The sequence below is a fragment of the Sminthopsis crassicaudata genome, chromosome 4 (assembly GCF_048593235.1).
Source record: "Sminthopsis crassicaudata isolate SCR6 chromosome 4, ASM4859323v1, whole genome shotgun sequence".
NCBI lineage: Eukaryota > Metazoa > Chordata > Mammalia > Dasyuromorphia > Dasyuridae > Sminthopsis > Sminthopsis crassicaudata.
In genome coordinates, this window is record NC_133620.1 from 458,890,734 (window position 1) to 458,910,575 (window position 19,842).

Sequence of the window (19,842 nt, forward strand, 5' to 3'; positions counted from 1 at the left end):
AAGCATAAACAATCTCTATAACACAAAGGCTCATAGATTTTGAGCTGAAAAAAAAATCTTAGGGGGCACCAAATTCACCCTTTCCCCCATTTTGTAGATGGGGAAACTGAGTCCCAGAGAAGATAAGTGACATTTAAAAAAATGGCAGGTAGATTTTAAAAATGACAGGTAGTCAGTAGGAGTTTAAATCGAGATGGCCTTGGATCAGTTCCATTGTGAAACACTTCACTGAAAGTTCAATCTGCATCTGTTAATTTCCTGAGTCTGCAGTGTCCATGCAGTCCCCGGCTTGACATACTCAACAAAGATGTCTTCCTCTTCTCTGTGTGATTGCCAGCCTCTATCCTTTTCTTCATCTTCTTGGTGGGAAAAACCAAAACACAAACTTCTTTACTTCATTCACAAAAAGAGTGAGAAATGGGCCAGAATAAACCTTCCCTCCAGGACATTGGAAGGGGGAAAATCCCTCTTTCTTGTCCTGCCTGCAAACTCAGCAATATTCTCCCCCCACTCCACTCCAAAACACAAAAAAGTAGAAGCGCTACATACAAAACAGCTGCATACAAGTCACTATGCTGTGCATTCAGTGTTTGAAGATCTGCATAGGATTATGATTCAATTGAAAAAAATACTGCCTTCGGAATCAGAAAACCTGAATTCAAGTTCTACCACTGATGCTTGCTACCTGTGTTATTTTGGGCAAATCCCTTTACTTCCTGAGACCTCAGTTTCCTTATCTGTAAAAAGTGTGGATTAAGTGACTTCTATGTTCCTTTCTAGATCTATAATCCTCTTAGTCCCTTCACTTTCTTGGGCCTCAGTTTCTTTATCTGTAAAATAGGAGGGGGATTCAAACTCAATGACCTCTTTGGTCCTCTCCAGTTCTGGGTCTGTGACATTTTTGTGAATCCAAGTTTCCTGACTGAATATTTCTATCAGGATGTCTCTTCAAGTGGCAGAAGGAGGCAGAGGAAAAGGGTGAGACCTTTGGGATTGGAAAACTGATATTTTAAGATCTTAGAACATCAGCCCAGCTAGCATGTGGTGGTGAGTGCTACGTGACCATGTGTGACTTCTCGGATGAACAGAGGAGAATGAAATAGCAAGGTCAGGAGCCCTTTTCAAGGACATGCAATGAGAAAATGGTGAGATTCTCACAATCTAGCTCAGCTCTTGTGATGCTGAGATTTTTCTTAGAGACTGAAAAAGCAAATGCAAGTTGTTTTGAGAGAATAAACACATTTGGTGGAAGCTAGATATAACACTCAATCATGGCATCAGAAGGCTAAGGATAGCCTTCTGATAAAGCAAAACCCAAAAACCATTCCAGAGGTTCTCTTCTCAATTCCTACTTCAGCTGGTAAGTATTTATTGAATGTTTACTTTTGACAATTAGGTGGCAATGAGCAGGAGAAGAATTTAGAAATCAGTGCAGTATTTTTGCTAAGAAAACCTCAAATGGGGTCATGAAGTGTTGACTGAACAACAGTGACAAATATGACAGGCACTGAACACACACATACACACAAATGAAAGTCCCTGCCCTCAAGGAGTTTACGTTTTGTCAAGGTGTGCAGATAAATAGAGACAAAATATGTGCAATGTAATTTCGAAGATTGGGAGAGAAAATCAGGCTGGGCTTCCTGTAGGAGGTGGCTCTGAGTTTGAGTTTGAGCTTGATCCCCGGCAGTCCTCAGCATCACTCCCTGAAATAGATTTTGTGTTTTTATCTGAAGTTATTTACACATTGTTGTTTCCTCCAATGGAATAGAACAGGACAGGGATTGTGGTGTTTGTGTCCCTGTATTCTCAGCACCTCGGAGCATTCCTGGAATTTGGGAAAGGCTGAATACATGCTGTTTCGGTGATTGATTGATAGCTAGCCAAGCTTTGGGTGCTTAGAAATAAGGGTTTGTTGTTGTTGTTGTTTGTGCTTCAAGAGGACTATGATCTCAGGGAGGTGATGCTATAACATGCAAGTGAATTGGATTGAGGCGAGGGAGGGCTGGGCAAGGTCTTATTTGGATCCAGTGGCCAGATATAGCTCAGGACAACTGGAGATGGCCCTGGATGCAGTGGGACACCTTGATCTTTTAAAGTTAAGGTCTTTAATAGGTTTCAGGGCAGGAATAATCTCCTTTTAGTCTTGGTATCCTACCTCAGAATCTTGCATATGGGAGTTCATTTCTATGAATATTCACTGAGCAACTCCCCCATATGCAAGATTCTGAGGTAGGATACCAAGATTAAATTATTCCTGCCCTGAAATGGAGATAAGGAGGAAAAACATTCATGGCATAAGCATGGAGCTGGGAAAAGGAGAGTCATGAAAAGCAAGAAAGCCAAGATAATTAGATTGTAGAATGTGGTAATGAGACTGGAATGGTGAGTTAGCCATAAAAAATCATGGAAGACTTTAAAAGTCAGAGGAGTCTATATTTTATGCTAGAATCAATAGTTTGACTGGAGTTTATTGAACAAGGGAACGACATGATCCAAGTTGCATGTAAGTAAAATCACTTTGGCCACTGAGTGAAGAATAGATGGAGGCCGTGATAAGAGACCTGAGGCAGGAAGAACAGTTAGGAAGCTATTGAAATTGATTCAAGCCAAGGGGGGAACTAGATGAATAGTGAGAAGAGGACATCTAACAGTGATTGGATCAGGAAATTACTTTGTCTTTCTAGAACTCAGTTTCCTCATTTGTAAAATGAGACAAAGTTGGCTTTCAGGGATTCATAACCTGGAGTTGGGGAACTTTTTTTTAAAGCATATTTAATACATAATCCTATGTATTTTATGCCTTTAAACACATGATTTCTGACAAGGAGTTCATTGTCATGTCCATAATGTCAAAGGGGGAATCAAGACTTAGAGAAAGGTTGGTATCCATTGTATTTAAAATCTCTTTCAACTCTAAATATATGATCCAATGAACTTAATTTTTGTTTGTGGACAGAAAATGATAGAAATACGGTAAACAAAGTTTTGTGGAGCAGTCGAATGGTTACTATAAGGACAGGGCTTCATAAGCAGTTGCTTTGAATGATTAATGCTAAAAAGGGGCTTGTTAGAAAAATGGAAGAAGGTTGAGGACAACGAGGAATTGACTATCAAGATCCCAATTTTCCCCTTTCACCTCTCCCCACCTAACAAAAACAAAAACAAAAACAGGAAATGGGTTGGAACAGTAAGGGGGATATGGAGGTTCATGTGACATCCATCAGAATGACTGAGATTGGAAGTGGATGATGACCACTCATGTCCTGGCATTGCATAGACCTGGAGACTTGTACATCTCTACCTTCTTATCTCAAGAGCTCAATTCAGCCAAGTCTGCTGTGGAGAAGGAGCAAAAGTGACATTCAGTAAGGATAGTCATCCAACTGGAAATACATCTCATTGAATCACTGGGATAGAGATCTAAATGAGAAGCTTGAATGAGAAGTGCAATCTTTTGATTTTTACAGATAAAAATAATGAGAGTCAGGGCAGAGGACTGATTTGTCCAAGGACCTGTAGGCTATATAAGAAGAAAAGCTGGAGTGAGCCTTGACTTCTGACTCCAAATTCAGTATACTGTCAATTATGCAAACAGTAACCACATAGACACTCCCTTTCTCTCTCCCCTGCAAAATTCATTCTGTAGGAAGGGATTTTTCAACTCTAAATTAACACTAGAATTGGGCAGATCTTGGATTTTCTGTTTTCCTTAAAACACTGGTGACGAGCTTCTCGTTAATTCTTTGTCAATATTGCTAAATAAGTCTTAACCAAGACAAGATATGTGGAAGCTAGGTGCACAGAGGGTAGAGTGAGGGTCTTAGATTCAGGAAGACTCATCATCGAATGTTCAAATCTGGCCTCAAACAGTTACGAGCTGTGTGACCTGAGCAAGTCACTTAACCCTATTTGCCTCAGTTTCCTCATCTGTCAAATGAGCTAGAGAAGAAAATGAGAAACCACTCCAGTATCTTTGGCAAGAAAACCCCCAAAGGGCTCTTGCCTCAAGGTACCAAATTTAGAGCTAACCAACAGTATTTATTATTCTTTAACATTATCAAAACAGAATTAACAATTAGCAAGAATAAATAGTGAACTCCAATTGATAAATGGTCAAGGGATATAAACAGACAATTCTCAGATGATGAAATTGAAACTATTTCCACTCATATGAAAGAGTGTTCCAAATCACTACTGATCAGAGAAATGCAAATTAAGACAACTCTGAGATACCACTACACACCTGTCAGACTGGCTAAGATGACAGGAACAAATAATGATGAATGTTGGAGGGGATGTGGGAAAACTGGGACACTGATACATTGTTGGTGGAGTTGTGAAAGAATCCAGCCATTCTGGAGAGCAATTTGGAACTATGCCCAAAAAGTTATCAAACTGTGCATACCCTTTGACCCAGCATTGCTGTTATTGGGATTATATCCCAAAGAAATACTAAAGAGCGGAAAGGGACCTATATGTGCCAAAATGTTTGTGGCAGCCCTTTTCGTAGTGGCTAGAAACTGGAAGTTGAATGGATGCCCATCAATTGGAGAATGGTTGGGTAAATTATGGTATATGAAGGTTATGGAATACTATTGCTCTGTAAGAAATGACCAGCAGGAGGAATACAGAGAGGCTTGGAGAGACTGACATCAACTGATGCTGAGTGAAACGAGCAGAACCAGGAGATCATTATACACTTCAACAATGATACTGTATGAAGATGTATTCTGATGGAAGTGGATATCTTCAACATAAAGAAGATCCAACTCACTTCCAGTTGATCAATGATGGACAGAAACAACTACACCCAGAGAGGGAACACTGGGAAGTGAATGTAAATTGTTAGCACTACTGTCTATCTACCCGGGTTACTTATACCTTCGGAAGCTAATACTTAATGTGCAACAAGAAAATGGGATTTACACACATGTATTGTATCTGGGTTATATTGTAACACATGTAAAATGTATGGGATTGCCTGTCATCGGGGGCAGGGAGTGGAGGGAGGGAGGGGATAATTTGGAAAAATGAATAAAAAAAAAAAAAAGAATAAATAGTGAAAATAGGAAGCCGGATGACATTGGAACTCTTCTTCGATTCACCTCTGCTGCCCCTAGCGGTGGTGTTCTGGTAGTGCACCCCCTTTCTCTGAATCCCAGAACCCATGCCCCTAGTATTTACTTCATGCCAATTGCTCTGAAGGAGACTTGTGCGCTTTAATTCAGTGCGAAACTGTGTAGTTCTGACTTGATCTATAAATAAAACCATTTAATTCTTAGGTGAACCTTGAAGACTTTTCCATTCTCCTTCCCATTAGCCCCTACTTTAGCGATCCAGTCATTTTTCTGTCAATTTCTGATCTTCCCTCCTCCCACCCCAAGCACATTTAACAAACATATAAAGGTTGTGCTAATATCCTCAGATGGGGAACAAATATTAGCAAGTCATTATTGGGATTGTGTTTACACTTTTATCAACTACAAATATCTGTTTGCTTTAAACGAAGGTCTCCCTGGTCTATTCCAGTCAATAAAAGATAAGGTACCTGTCAATAAGAGACGATGTGTATGAATTTCACAAGTAAGAGCGAATGGCGGGGTCTCAGATCGCTTTTCCAGAAGGCCGAGTTTATTACAAAATGATTAGATTTCCCAATAGGACTGCCATCAGGATCTTAATTAATTAATTTACTAATAACTCTTCCCTACCTTTGGGCATGAGTCCAAATTATTTTTTTGGCCCTGTTCACAGTCTCTCCTCCTTTCCCTCGCTTCTATTTACCTTTCCCTTATCACCATTCCCTTTTGTGTGTTTTCTTCTCCTATTAAAATATAAGCAACTCGAGGGCAGGAACTATCTTGCTTTTTGTCTTTGTAGTCTCAAAACTTAACCAGTGTCTGGCATGTAATCAATATTTGCAAACACTGTCTGTTTACTCAATCTCTTGCTCCTGCCATCCATTTTCTACTCTTCAGGTCAGAAATTGGCAAAGAGAAGTGATAAAGCCAGACTGTCACAATAAGGACATCTTTGGGAGAATCAGTCAGTCAAGAAGCATTTTGTAATATATGCCAGACACTATGAGAGACAACATTTGTCTGAATCATACAGGCTGGGTGACCCTGGGTAAGTTACTTAACCACTCAAGCTCCCCAGACACATGTCTGAGCCCACAAATAGCATCAATAGAAGGAGTTTTTTCATCTTGTATCAATGGCATGGCAGGTCCAGTCCATGACTTCATCCTATGTGCTAACCACTGAACTAGATAGAGCAGTGGTCCTCAAACTTTTTAAATAGGAGGCCAGTTCACTGTCTCTCAGGCTATGGGAGGGCCGGACTATAGTAAAAACAAAAACTCACACTCTGTCTCCTCCCCTCAGCCCATTTGCCATAATCCAGCGGGTCACATACATGTCCTCAATGGGCCACATATGGCCCGCGGGCCATAGTTTGAGAACCCCTGCCATAGAGTGTCATGATGCTGCTGGGAATGCTGCTATATGCTATTCTTGGGCTCTCGAAGTAAAGATGAGCTTTGGACAGTGGGAAACAGTGGACAAATTGTAAGGCTGGATTTGAATTCAGGCTCTGGCACTGATCAGCTGAATGATTTTGAGGCAAGCCATTTAAAATTCCTAAGTCTCACTTTCTCTACCTGCAAAATGGGGACAAGTTGCAGTCACACCAGACATATAATGCATGAGTCATTTAAAGGCAGTAGAAAGAAAAGTGGAAAGGAAGTGACTAAGCTATGGCATATTAATAATAAATAATGGTGTGCCTGAAGCATTAGAGATGGGGGAAGAGCAAAGGAAGTGGGGTGGTCAGAAGATAAGAGAAGGAAAGAACATGAGTAACTCATGTGTGTCACTGGCATCCATAGGTGATGAGATTTAGAGGAAAGCCCCTAGCCTGTTGAGTGGAACCCCATGAAGAACAGGACAAGACTAGGACAGGAAGAAGCCCTTCGGTTGTATTCTTGAGGGAGCTCCTACATAGGTGTAATCACAGATCCCCTAGAGAATCATGGCAAGGGTTGGTTTGTGATGACAGACAGAAGACAACACTTTTGTTTTCCATTGTTTTTCCTCCTTGAGGCAATTGGGGTTAAGTGACTTGCCCAAGGTCACACAGCTAGACCGTGTTAAGTGTCTGAGGCTAGATTTCAACTCAGATCTTCCTGATTTCAGGGCTGATGCTCTATCCACTGTGCCACCTAGCTGCCCTTGTTTTCTACTGTTAATAGTATTCAGAAGACTGTTGAACTCAGAAGTACCAAGCAGAAGAAATGAATAAATGTTGCTCCAATTTTCCAAAAAAGAGAAGAGAAAGGAATCTTTAAGTTCCAGACCTTAAGCTGGACTGAGATTTCTGGCAGAATTTTCACATGTGTTTTTAAAGGGATGGTTAGTGATCATTTAGAAAAGGAAGCAATGATCACAAAGAGCCAGCATGGCCCATCAAGAAGAGGTAATGGTAGACTAACCCTATTGCCTTTCTGGAAAGGGCTAATAAGCAAGTTGATCAGCATGGTGCTATAGATATAGTTGACCTAGATTTTAGCAGAGCCATCAATAAGATTCCCCTTAGGCTACATACTGACTTAGTTTTCAAATGCAATGTTATTCTTGTTTCGTTTGTCATTTTATATTGTTAAATGTTACATTTTAATCTAGGCCCCACTTGGAAGTGTTGTACCCCAGACAACACCCCAGACCACATGGCTACGTGTTTGATCCTCTACTCTAGACCCACAATTGAGTGGACAGGGACACTGGTTGAAAGGTCAAGGCCAAGGGTTCAGTGTCTACTTGGGAGGATATTTTTTTTGTTGTTGTCTATAGTTATTTTATTTTATTTATTTTTATTTTATTATTATATATTTTTTATAATATTATCCCTTATATTCATTTTTCCAAATTATCCCCCCTCCCTCTACTCCCCCCCTGATGACAGGCAATCCCATACATTTTACATGTGTTACAATATAACCTAGATACAATACATGGTGTAAATACCATTTTCTTGTTGCACAATAAGCATTAGATTCCGAAGGTACATGTAACCTGGGCAGACAGACATTAGTGCTAACAAATTACATTTACTTTTGGGAGGATATTTTTAAAGGAGAGGCTAAAGGATGCTCAGCTCTGTCATATTTAAAAACTCTATTGCTAACATAAAGATATAAATGGCATGTCTAGCAAACCTGAAGATGACACTTATCTGGACTATTGGAATCAGCTCCAGTTTGCTCTTCCTGCCTCATCTTCTTCTATTTTGATCCATCATTCACACAGCTGCCTAAGGGATTTCCTAAGTTTCCTTTCCTCACTCAGTAAACATCAATGGCTCCATAGGATCTACACATCCCTCTTTTTTGGGGGTATTTTAAGCTTCTCACAAACTGAACTCTGTCTTTTTTAGTCTTTTCATACTCTACTCTTTTCCATAACGTAGCCATATTGGCTTCCTTGCTGTTTCTTGGGCATGACCCTCCATCTCCCCTTCCTCTGCTTTCCCAGTGGCTCTCCTTTATACCTGGAATATTCTCACCTCACCTCTTCCTTTGGGAATCCCTGCTTCCATTCAAGATATGGCTCAAGTACCACCTTGTGCATGAGATTTCTTCCAGGGCCTACTACCTTCATTTTTAGGGTTACTTCCTATCTGTTGCAAACCTATCTGTCAAATCTATTATCTCCTTTTTCAGAAGATAAGTTCCTTGAGGGTAGGGACTGTTTTTTTTTTACTTTTGTAACCCCATCACCCAGCCCTTTGCCTGGTGAATAATTGGTGATTAATCAATGCTTGTTGACTGAGAGATTCAAGAAATGAGGAAGTGATAATCATTCTTTCCTCGGTCTTAATCAGGCCACATCTAGGGTGTGGGAGTCAGCTCTGACATCTTATTTTAGGGAGGATGTTCACAAGCTGAGGAATATTCAGAGACAGACAGTCAAGATAGTGAAGAGCCTTGAGTTATGACAGGAGGACCAAGTGTTATTATGTCAGGGGATATGAAATTCTCTTTCTGTCTTTGAAAGGTTGCATTGTGGGAAAGGGACTAGATTAGTAGTTCTTTGCTCTCAAGGAGAATTGAGTGGAAACTTCAAAGGGAGAAACTTAAACATTGTGTCAGTAATAACTTCCTAAAGATGAGAGCTACCTTAGCATGAGATGAGCTAACTCAGAGATGGCTTCCCTCTTTGGGATTCTTCCAGCAGAGGTAGGCTTGGTGTGTCATTTTTATAGGTAGAGTTGGATCAAATGATATGAGGTCCCTTCTGATGCTGAATTCCTGCGATTCTTTATGATTTTGAGAACAAAAAATGTTTTTTTAATCTAAGCACGTGAGGGAACGATTATAGACAACTGGCTAAAATCCATGAATTCAGATGAACCGGGCCTGGTACTGCCATCAGTGAGTTCAGATCAGCAAGGTCTGGAAGCCAGGGTATTTAAAAACCGTATGGATATAATTCTGAGCGTCTGTTAGTCATCTGTGGAAAAGCACAGAGAATGGGATACATGGGAGCATGGAAGATGGGCAAATGTACTGCTTTTCAAACATAGGAAGAGGGAAGAATCTTTTGCTTATAGACTTTTTAGCTTGACTATGATTTGTAGGAAAAATCTTGAATACATGAATGTGATCTAGATAAGTTGTTTTAGGGATGGTTTGGGAGCACTCAGGGAAATTGAGTTAGATCAAAGAGATCTACCATGGGATCCACAAGAAATCAAACTATCCTCTGCTTTTTCTTTCCTCTTCTCTTCTTTCTTTTCTTCTCCTCTCCTCTTTCCTTTCCTCTTCTTTTATTATCTTCTTCCTCCTCCTCTTTTACTCCTTCTTTTCTTTCCTCTCTGCCAACTTTCCACTTGTGTGTGTGTGTGTGTGTGTGTGTGTGTGTGTGTGTGTGTGTGCGAATAAGTAAAGGGTAAAAAGGCTGGGACCAGGACCGACACTTTAAATGAGGACAGCTTAGAAATTCTCCATATTGTTGACAAGATCATACCTCCAAGATAGAAATAGGAAAGGGAAAAGAACAGACACATTCAGAAATATCACCAGAGAGCTTCAGGTCTTCAGGTCATTATAGAAGAAGGAAGGGAAAGGCATTTATTAAATGCCTACTAAATACCAGGCATTTTACAAATATTTCATTTGATTCTTCAACAATCCTTGGAGATAGGTGATATTATTAATCCAATTTTACACTTAAAGAAATGAAGGCAGACAGAGGTTACGGGATTTGTTTGGGATCACGGTATCTGAGATCATATTTGAACTTGGGTCTTGCCGACTCAAGGCCCAGGGCTCTATTTGCTGTATCACCTAATTGGCTAGGAAAGAAACACATGATGATCTTATAGAGCCTGTTCCTAAGACTTGACATACTGTGATTATAAACTCCCATTGTAACTCCCAAATCCATCTTTATTACTTGCAGTAGGGTAGCTCATTCTGTGGGGGCTACTTAGCCATCTCCATTTGCAGAGTCCCTGTTGAGCATAAGCCAAGAGAGGACCACAAAGGTAAATGTGCCCACCTGTGCGGCAGAAGATGAAGACTGAAAGCCATCCTTCAAAGAACTCAACAAAGTTCCTCTAGACTAAGTCCAACACATGCCTTGCTTGACAATTAGTGACTTCAATGCAAGAGAGCTCAGCAAAACATGTTGAAAAATGTATCCTGACGCAAGAGAGACCTGAAAGAGAACAAGATCTTGTAAAGAATCCACGTTCCCATATGCTATGGGATTTATTATTATTACTGGCTAGCTTTTATATAGATTGTAAAGCATTTTTGCATATATTATCCCATGTGATCTCCCAATAACCCTGTGAAGGAGATACTATTATTATCCCTATTTTACTGAGAAAAAATGAGGCTGAATACCAACTGAGGCTAAAAGCAGTTAAGTGACTTGTTCAGGTCACACACATCTATGTCTGAGGCGAGATTGAAACTGAGGACTTCCTGGCTCCAACATATCTAGGCCACCTAGCTACCATTATAATTATTGTTATTTAGAAAGTGTTTGCAAAATGTTTTCCTACTTTATCTCATTTGAGCTTCATTAATCATCTCAGTGGTGTAGGTACCCCAGGAATGATTATACCCATTTTTGTAAATAGGGAAACTGAAGCTTAGAGAGATTAAGATGTTTGCATACGGTCATTTTCAGCTTTCTGACTCATTTTAATATAATATTCACCATTTTATCTCTGGCATTCTTCAATTTCCTCATTTTACAGATGTACTTGACATGCTGTTCAAAAGCATTAATGTCAAGTTTAAACAGGGAGAGGATCAGAAGGTGCTGAACAAAGAGAGCACTGAGCCATTGACTATATCTTAGACAGGAAATGACTACTTATTGATAAAGGAAGTCATTTCAGAGTCAGTTGGCTGTGTTCAATTTAATCATCTCTTGCTTAAAATAAAGATCCAAATGAATATCAAGATAAAAGAAATGGGGATATGAGAAATTTCAGCATATACAGTATATAATTACAATAGCTCCAACCTCACCTATTTAACAGTTGACTTCAAGAATGGGAAATGGATAAAGGTAAAGACATGGATTATAATATAAATTAGAGTCTGCGATGAGAAGACAAAAAAAAGTCCAGAAAAATTATGCAACCACTGATACTTATTTCCTTCTCAGGCAGAGAGGCCTGGTAATCAAAGATAACAAAATGTGGAGGAGTAATCTGGTAAATTACTAGTGGTACCATTTCACAAAATAATGGAAGGCAGTAGAAGGGGAAATAAAACTGCAGAAGAAAATTTGGCATAAGACCTAATTAAATTGGATAATTCCAAGAACAATTACTGATGAAACTGGAAGGAAGACATCGCATAGATACATAATGAAAGATATTTGCCAGTGTTTCTACAGTAATTTGTTGTTATTATTCATTATAGAGGAATCGTCACATTTTGGCTATTATACTTTAGTACATGGTGTTAACCGAGAAAATGAAAATGGCACTTAAGAAGATGAAGAGGGCAGATTTGTTGTATTTGACTAAATATACCCCACAGAAGCAATTTATGCTAAAGGTAATAGAATTGTGAAGGCACAGAGGATTAATTTTTAAGATATCTCAAAGAGAATTCTGTAATAGAATGGAATGAGGGGATTATTATTGGGGGGAAAAAACCTAACAAAAACTAAAAAAACTGCTAGACCTGCTGTAAGAATAATCTACATATATATTAAGGGTATAAGATAAATACTGGATCTATGATTTCATTGGTATAGGGAACTAGCAGGTAAAGAAACTCCCCCTACTGATGCAGGTCTGTCCCTGCAATTTATAGTTTTAGAAACGTTTCCTAGAGCACTAACAGGCTGAACAACTTGGTCAGTATCTGTCAGAGACTTCAGAGGAACCCAAGTGTTCCTTTGAAGCTAGTCCTCTGTCCCTTGTGCTACACATATATTTGACAAAAATATGAGAAAGGAACAGGCAGATTTTTGACCAATAGTATTCTAAAGCAAACCAAATCTCACAGTCACATAACTGATCAAAATATATAAAACTCGATGCCGCTGTGCTTATTATTAATGGATTTTAAAATGTGACTTGAGAGGTAATCACAGCCTTAAAATGTTTCTTCTAACAAGATGTCTCCCATGTATATCTTCTCTTCCTTTCTCCTTGTCAAACAAATGTGTGCAGATAGAAGTCTCATGAAATCATCCAGGAACTGTCTGAGGAGTAGTGAGTGCCCACAATATGTTTAAAGACCTTTGATCAAAGGATCTTTAGCATTTTAGGCCAATGCTATTGGAGATTTTATGGGAGGTCATCCCTGGATGAGGGTAGCATAAATTGGATAACAATTCCCATTGTTATTGGAAATGCTGAGATGGATGATTTAGCTGAGTTGAAGAGAGCTATCCAGAATAAGGGAAGGGACTGGTCTACTGTCCCTTATCCAATTTTGCTCTTATCTAATCACTTCTGGAGACAGGTCTGGGTATCGCTAGTGATAACATGGCATGACTTTGAAGCCAGGAAGATTTGGGCGCTAGTACTGCCTCTGACACATGCTGATTGGCTGATCCTGGCAAGTCACTGAACCTTATTATATTCTAGGACAAATTCTAAGACTACACGTTGCAGAGGGGGTGCTGACCTGCATTGGTAGAGGGAGTTTCATCACCTGGGAGTTCCCTATACCAATGAAATCACTTATCCTAGTCTATATCTTTCAGTACAATCCAACTTAGACCAAGAACAGCGTAGGGTGACCAGAATGTGAGGTGGTCAAGACATCATGTCATGGGAAGATTGGTTGGAGAAAATGAGGAACTAGAGTTAAGATCATATACGATTATAGAGTTCCAGCTAGAATTCCAAATTGAAAGAGAAGAAAACCGAGGCATCAGGAAATTGATTAATTTGTGCAGCATCACATAGAAAGTGTCTGGGATGGTATTTAAGTGTAGGCTTTGGACTCCAACTAAAACACCCTACCCATCATCCTCCAAGGCTTGTCACAAAATGCAATGAATTCTCCAGAAATCAAACCCAGATTACAAGAATGGGAAGCTTGCATGATAGTATTTTACTAGAAATGAAGTTGTGGAGAAAAGCTTAGCTTGCAGAGAATCTTGATTGTTAAGGCTCTTCAAGTGTTCCTTCATGTGGAGGAAGGGATAGTCTTGTTCTTGATCCCAAAAGGCAGAACAAGGAGTTGGGAGTGAAAGTTGCACAGAGACTTCAGCTTTTTTTTTTTTTTTTTTTTTAAGGAACTTTTTTTTTTGGAAAGATTCAGAACAATGGATTAATTAGGTTAATTAATTAGTACCATACTAAATTAAATGAGTATGAATTATTTATGGTAATATGATTTATTAATCTATGAGGGATATTGTAGTTCTGTTTGTGGTTCCTCTCTTCTCTGAGATGAAATTAACCTGGAAAAGGGCAGGGTAGGATTTGAACCTTGATGCTCTGTAATCTTGGGACTCATCACTCAACCTTTCAGGACCTCAGTTTCCTAATCTGTGAAATAAGGGAGTGCAGTGGGATGGCTTCTAAAGGCCATTTTGGCTCTAAATCTATAATCCTAGACTTCTCTGATCAGCAAGAGCAGCAAGGAGCAGTTAAGAGTTATTTATTTGCTTCTATTTATCTAAGGTGTGCAGGACCCCATACCCAGTCTCTGTTGTCAATGAGCTCACAAACGACTTATCCTTTCATTATTGAGACAGGAACTTGTGCTAAATACCAATGCGATTCAGGGGAAAAGATGCTCACATTAGCTTGTGCTCACTGTTTCAGCCACCGGTTGGCAAACGCTTAGATCCTCTGCTCCCTCTTTCAGCTGCTGCCATCCAGAGGACAGGTGATTCGCAGACGTGGTTCGGCTGAAGTCTAAGGGCAAACCTCACTGTTCTGTGCCCAGCTGCTGAGGGGCATGGCCCATTTCAGTTTTATTCCAGGGACTGGAGGCTTCTAAGCCTGGGGCTGAGAGAAAAGGTACAGGGAATAGGACGTGGCTGGAGGGAAAATTCGCGTTGGCTTTCCCAGTTTAGAGATGATCTTTTCCTCCTCATTTTGGCAATTCAGGGAATAGGAATCTGGAAGGGACTTAAGAAGCCCTTCTTGTCCAACTCTCTCATTGTATAAAGGAGGAAACTGAGGCAGGACGGAGCTGAGCTGTGTTGCCTTGTCTCTCATACAGTGAATCAAGAGAAAGGGGGTCAGGGAGTACTATCTCAAAGACTCTCTCTGAGTTTTAATATTTTCAGGATCCCTAAGCAGGGATAATGTTCTTTCTTAAAACAAAAACTGGACAAATAAAAATGAAAAGCCCAAACTTGGACGTGCTGTTTCCTCTATGGTGGGAAAGTCAGGATTTGGGATACTAGCAAAGGGTGGCCTGGGACAGTTTTCCATGCTGGCAGCAGCTTACCAAGTAGTTGTGGGGGACACACTCCTAAGGGTGGAGCGGGGGCTTCTGAAGAGGGCTTGGAGATTTCCAGGTTAGGGATGGCCAAGGTGCTTTGGACGCGGGCATCTCCTGCCCCCGTCCCTTGTTCACTAGGGTCCCAGTGGGAGGGGAAATGCCGAAGATGCACGGACCATAGAGCTGCCCAGAAGAGCAGAGATTTGGGGGAAAGAAGGCACAGAGACAGGACTCCCTCTTGGTGGTGCCAGAGTTGAGTAGACAGGATCCTCCTCCCCACGTCTTCCCTCCTCCCTTTTGCGTGTGTGTCCATGTGTGTATTTCCCAGCCAAAGGGAGAAGGGGTCCGGGGATGAAAGAGTTACAGCCCAGGGCTCTGGTGTAAGGTGTCCAATGCGAAAGAACAGCAGTTTGCAGGAGTTAACGTGGGCAGCTTCTCGGGGTAGGGAAGGGAGGAGGACCGTCTGCCAAGCTCCTGCTCCTCGTGTGTGGCTGTGTGTGTGTGTGAGTGTGTGAGCACGGGCGCGTGTCTGCCCGGGGCTCTGTGTGCGCACAGGTTGCGTGGAGCTGCCTGGAAACCGTGGGAGCCATTAGAGGAGAGGGGTGGGGTGGGCCCCCCGAGAGAAGCCGGCGCCCGGGCGGAGGAGGGGGACGTGAACCCCCGGCCCTGACGTGAGCCGAGGGGGAGGGAGGGATGGAGTGAATCTTCCCCCGGGGCCGTGGGGGTGCCGCCGGGGAGGGGGCGGGCGCCGCACAGAGTTTGCGGGGCGCTCCAGTCCGGCGGGGCCGCGGGCACCGGGGGCGAGGGGGAGCTGGGAGGGGAGGCCGCGAGCGCGCACATGGACTGAGATCGTGCCGCCCGCCGCCTGGGCTCACTTCGGCTCCGGAGAGGGAGAGAGCTAGAGGGAGAGCCGAGAGTGAGAGCGAGAGAGCCAGAGAGAGCCGAGAGGGGAGGGCCCGGGAAGGGGTGGGGGGAGGGGGGCAGCCAGACTCACAGACAGACAGACACACAGGGAAGGCTGGGGAGAACAGGACGCCTGGCGTGTCTGCCGAGCTGAGAGGGGGAGCTTCAGAGAAAGGGAGGAAAGGAGGCACACACACACACACACACACACACACACACACACACACACACACACACACACACACACACACACACACACACAATTGTATTTATTTTGGGAGGGACCGAGAGGGTGCCTGGTAGAGCCGGGGAGGGGAGGGGGGGATGCGAGCGCAAGGACGCGGCTGCGGGCTGGCTGCGCGAGGTGTGAGTGTGAGGGTGAGTGTGTATGTGTGAGTGAGTGTGTGTGTGTGCGTGCGCGCTCGTGTGCCGGCTCGGCACCTCCATTCATCGCCGCCCCCCTCCCCTGGCGTCCCCTCCCCCGCCGGCCTCCGCGCTTGGCTGCGAGCGAGCGAGCGAGCGGAGGCGCCTCCGGACCGACCGACCCACCGACCGGCCGACGGACTGACGGAGCCCGGGAGCCAGCGGGGCAGCGGCGGCGGCGGCCCCGGGCGGCCGAGAGGTGAGTGCCGCCTCCCACCCCCGCGTCCCCTCCCGCTTCTCCGCTCCCCTCGTTCCGCGACTCAGGGGGCCGGTGCCGGCTTCCGCTCGGTCCGCTGCCGCGACCCCTGCCCCCTGCCCCTCTGGTGGCCCGGCTTCGGGACTGGCGCTCCGGGGGGCCTCGGCGGGCGTGCTCCCGAGCCGCTGGGGACCTGTTGGCATCGGGGATGCCGGGACCGAGGCAGGGCTAGGGGCTGGGGGCAGGAGGGGATCTGGAGCCACCCCTGCCCTCCCCCGCCCCCTCCCGGGGCCGTGGCAGCGGGGCCGGGGACCCTGCGGAGGGGGCGGTGTCATTGCTGCTGCTCGCATCCCCTTCCGTCTCCCATGTAGCGGCGCGCTTTCGGCTCCAGAGGCGCGGGGCTCCGGACGCTCGGTCAGTCCTGACGGAGCAGCGCCCCGGGCTCCGCTCCCTTCGCCTGGGTCCCCGCAGCCCCGACTTCGCCGCCCGCCGCCGGGCTGCGCTCCCCGGAGCCGGGGGCGGGCAGCTGGAAGCTGGGTTAGGTCGGGAAGGGCTCGTCCAGACCCAGCCCGAGAGGGAGAACAGCGGCAGAGGCAAACAGGTATCCTGGGAGCGGGGCTGAGGGGAGAGAAGGTCGGACATGGGCGATGGAGGAGGGAGGATTCCCAGCAACCACCGGTTGGGCTGAGTGCCCTTCCCAGCTCTCGCTTCCCAGCCAGGGGAACATAGTGGCTCGTGCCACCCTTGCTGCAAGGGAGGCAGAGCGGGGAATGGGGGGAGGCCCTCCGAGCCCCAGAGAGTGGCTACTCTGTAAGCTGGGACGGGCATTGACCCGAAGCTGAGGTAGGCAAAGACCTTCACCTCTCGGGCACATTTGGAACGGGCACACAAGATGGGCAGGAGCAGTTTGCCATGCCCGGCTCACCCTGTACCACAGCTTCCCCGGGCAAGGAACTTCCCTTCCCAGGTGTCCAAGGGCCCTGAGAGACAGCAAGCATGTAAGTCTTTGCCTGTCCTCTGCAGGGCTAGGTTGCAGAGAGTGGAACCCACTGGGACACTGGGAACTCACAGATTATGGCCCTGAGTCCGTACAGCTGGAGAGGGCCGCTGCCCCCCCCCCCATTTCCCCATCATTCTTTCTTATTTGTTTCAGTGCAAAAGAGAAGCATCTTCTCCAATTCTCAGTAGTTAACTCCCCATAGAGGTCTATGTGTAAAAAACAAACAAAAAACAAACCCCAAAACAACCAAAACCCTAATAGCCCCTCCCCCCAATCCCCCAAAACCTGGGACGAGTGGAGGATCTCTAGACCCTCGGCACTGTTTTCAGCCTGGGTTGGGTCAGGAAAGCTGGAGACTTCCAGTCCGGTGAAGTCACCTAAGTGTCCATTAGAAACCACCCCATTAAATGAATCCTCATCTCTCTCACTGTCCGACACTGTGGTAGAGTGGGATCCTTCAGTTTTGGGGGGAACGGCGGTGGTGTGTTGGGCCCAAGTCCACGAAATCCCATTGGAAGTAAGAAAAGTCCAGTCTAGACTATGACTAGAATGGGGTGCAAAAGGACTGCCCGGGATGGAAATAGGCATTCCACCAATGTTAGTGGGTCTGACTATCCGGCTCAGGTGGCTTTGTATGTACTGGCATGGCTAGGGGGCTTATCCTAAACATGTGTGTGCAAATGTAAACACTCCTCTATAATTAGGGTTTCCGAGTCCTGCTTTGTTTCTTGCCAACATTCAGTTCAGCAGATGAAATATTATTTTTCAATTCAAGCATTTAGAGCTATGGAAAAGGCTTAAATCAGTTAGTATGGAATTTTCTTACCGGTAAAGCAAAAGCCATGTATAGTAAGTTGAGAAATCCTTGCCTAAGCAGTCTTTCTTTCTGTTTTTTTTTTTTTTTTTTTTTTTTTTTTGGGGGGGGGGGGAAGAAAGGATGGAGTGAAAAGGAGAGCCAGGGCAAAGTTGGGTAGTATGACATTTTTGTTGGTTGAAGATTGTTTTTGTCCTGGGTTGAATGAAGCCTTCAGAAGCAACATTCTATAGGAGCCTTCTTTTCCTGAGAGCTTCCCTTACCGTTCCCAGGAACTTAGGCCGCACGGTGTAAAGGATGGCAGGAATCAAGTCGGTGTCTTCTGAGAGCACTTGGTCATTCGTTAGCTTTAAATGGCTTGCCAGATGCTCCATCCCTGCCGGTCTTGTCACCTTTCTTGAGGACACTTTGGACAAGTGGGACTTCCAGGGTCACTGAGGGAGGAGGACTGGGTGGATCCGCCTGGGTATCCTTGTTGACCAAGAGCGAGGAATAAAACAAAGGGAGAAAAGTTTCTCTGGAAATTCAAATGGTGGGTTGATTTACCGGAGGAGAGTTGGATCCATTTAGTGCAGAACTCTTAACCAAAATGTCACCTTTGTCTGAACTCTGGAAGTAATAATTGCCCTCCATAAGGCTTCCTTTGAGGACGCAATGCGAACAGCAGCCTTCTTTATCATGTGTGTGACTGGGGAAGGGATCTAATCTAGGTCAGCTGGTTCTGTGAAGGGAATGCTGGACGAGACTTGATGGAGTCAGACGCAGTGGCTTGCCTACTCAAAGGGGGAAGAGAGGTGGGGAGAATGACAAGGCATCCGTGCCCTCCCTTTGAAGACAGGCACCTTTGTCTCCTGGGGGAGAGGGCTTTGTGAACTGGGTTTAAGAATTCACAAGGTTTCAGATCTGGCAACTTATCGGATGGAGCTGGTGGACTTTTTTCTCACCTGTGTCTGTGACAACAGGTTCATTGGCACACTCCAAAGACTTTGATCTCTTCCCCACCCCACCCCCATGACATGCTCCTTGGAAACCACATGATTAGATAAATTCTGAAAACTCTCCTTGACAGGATAGTGTATTGTAAAGAGAAGTGGATTGGAAGCCAGAAAATATTGGTTCAAATCTCAGTCTGGCTTTGTGTGATTTGGGACATGTCTTTTGCCTTCAGTGTGCCTCAATTTCTCCATCTGTCAAATGAAGAAGGTAGACTTCTGAGTTTCTGCTCTCAGATTTGTGATTTATGATTGTTAACATCAGAGGAGATCAAAGATCATCAAATCTTCCTTTTCTAGACAAGGGAGGAAGGGACTTCTAAGATCACAAAGCCAATTTGTGGCAGAGAGGGATCTAGAGTTCTTATTTCCAGGCCAAATTTCTCCCCTCTTCAGTACAGAAACAGGATCAGAGGATCTGACTTGGTCTTGATTCTATTACTCACTGTATTAGCATAGTGGTTGGCATACAGTAAGGACTTAATATATGATTTCTCTCCCTATTTCTGTTTCTCTGTCTGTCTGTCTGTCTGTCTGTCTGTCTCTCTCTCTCTCTGTCTCTCTCTC

General features: G+C 44.1%; 1 protein-coding gene across 2 annotated transcripts in view; it reads left to right on the forward strand.

Annotated features, from left to right (window-relative positions):
* Window positions 1-19,842, forward strand: part of CALN1 (calneuron 1) — a 447,751-nt gene that overhangs the window by 57,595 nt on the left and 370,314 nt on the right. Inside the window, exon 1 of one of the 2 annotated variants that reach the window (XM_074263987.1) lies at window positions 16,375-16,472. The exons of the other annotated variant lie outside the window; for it this stretch is intronic. The gene's annotated coding sequence lies outside the window, so the exon portion shown is untranslated. Of the gene's footprint in view, window positions 1-16,374; window positions 16,473-19,842 lie in introns of those variants that run through there. 2 annotated transcript variants of the gene reach the window in all.